Raw genomic sequence first — 1,851 nt, 5'->3', positions numbered from 1 at the left:
GAGTGACACTTCTGTTAATAAAACCCAGGATGCTGTTGCCTTTCTTTGCAACAAGAGTACATTGTTATAGGCTCATATTCAGCTGATGGCCCACTGTAACCCACTAGGTCCTTCTCTGCAGCACTGCAATGGTCATTTCCCCGGTCAATTTGTATTATGCATAGTTATTCTGTCCCAAGTGCAGGACTTTGCACTTGTCTTTGTTGAATCTCATCTCATTGATTGAGGACCATTTCTCCAGACTATTCTGGTCATTCTGGATCCTAGCCCTGCCCTTTGGAGTGACCACAACTATCACCCACCTTAATATAAGCATATACTATTTCTGTTGACTGTCCACCAAGGATAAGTTCTGCTGAATGTGCCTATAGATTATATATCTGCTTATCTGGCTGACCAAAATCAATGTTACTACAGGTTTTCCTCAGTTTATGTGGGTTCTGTATATGCAAATTCACTCTTATGTGATAACCCTTTTTATACCCCAAATTTGTTATATGCAAGGTAAATTCACTCTTATGCAAACGGCTCCGGGGCTCCACTTGTCCCCACTCACCCCAGCCCCTGGGCTGTGCCATGCCGTGGTGCAGGCAGGTGATGTCGGCTCCCCCTGGGATCACTGCAGCATGGGTTGGGGTGAGTGGGGAGAAGTGGAGGTCCGGGGCACTGTGAGGGAAGTCTGTAGGGGAAGGGGCAGGGGGAGGGATGCAGCGCAGCCCGTTGGCTGCTCCTGGGGATGCAGCAGGGAGCAAAGCAGAGGAAACTGAGTAGGCGCGAGCACAGCTCTTGCTGCTACATGCAACATGGGAGGGTTGCGGGCTAGAGGGCTGCGCTGGGCTCTTCCACACGTGCCACCTGATCTGTGCACAGGAGGAGAGCAGGCTGCCACTGCTGGCTGGGGCCAGTGGCAACACTGAGCTCTTCCCGGTGCTCAGGGCAGGCTACAGCCATGGGAGGGAGGCTGCTGCCACCCCAAATTCACTGTAGCCTGCCCCCAACCTGCCCTCCCAGCGCTGCTGCCAAATGCTGGGAAGAGCCCGGTGCCACAACCAGCTCCAGCCAGCAGCAGCAGCCTGCTCTCCTGTGAGTAGATCCAGGGGCATGCGCACCCCAGGAAGAGCTCAGTGCAGTCCCCCAGCCCACAGCCCTCCCAGGGTGCACATAGCAGCAAAAGCCGCACTCCCCATCCCGTCCCACACCCCGCCCCCACTCACAGTTTCCTCTTCTTTGCTCCCTGCTGCAGCCCTGGAAGTGGCCAATGGCCTGTGCCGCGCCCCTCCCCTGCCCCTTCCCTAGTCCCAGCCTTACTCCCTCCCTCCCTCACCACCATGGGAACGTATTTCTTACATTGCAAAATGGGTTCCCTTTATGCAAATTCAATTTATGCACAGTTTTCCGGGAACTCATGTACTGCACAAATCGAGGGAAACCTGTACTGTTTCCACAGAAAAGTGAAAAGTGGATGGGCTGTGTCCAAAATTGGATGGTATTTTGAGAACCTGTTTATGTAGGAAACATTCTGATTAAGAAAAACTTATAGCGAAGATTGTAGCTACGTGAGCTGTGATATATGAGCTCTGATAGATGACTGAGTGAAGGCAGCACCAGCAGTGTCACAATTAGGGTTGAGTGATTTTTTTTTTCATTAAGTTTATTTCCTGAGAAAATGCAGTTTTGTCTGACCTGATGCTTCAAGAAAATCTTCAGCTGAAAAAAAATCTGGGTGCTAGAGTTACAAAAGCAAGGGTGCTGCTCGATTAACCCAATAGGGCACTCACCTAGGATGTAAGAACAACACAGGTCCTACTTGCTTTGGTGCAGGTGCTTCCCCGACACCAGTCAGCGATTGGG

Source organism: Gavialis gangeticus, unplaced genomic scaffold (assembly GCF_001723915.1).
Source record: "Gavialis gangeticus isolate Ggan-Ray unplaced genomic scaffold, GavGan_comp1, whole genome shotgun sequence".
NCBI classification, from domain to species: domain Eukaryota; kingdom Metazoa; phylum Chordata; order Crocodylia; family Gavialidae; genus Gavialis; species Gavialis gangeticus.
The sequence above is the reverse complement of the archived record's forward strand: the minus strand, read 5'-3'. Positions refer to the sequence as shown.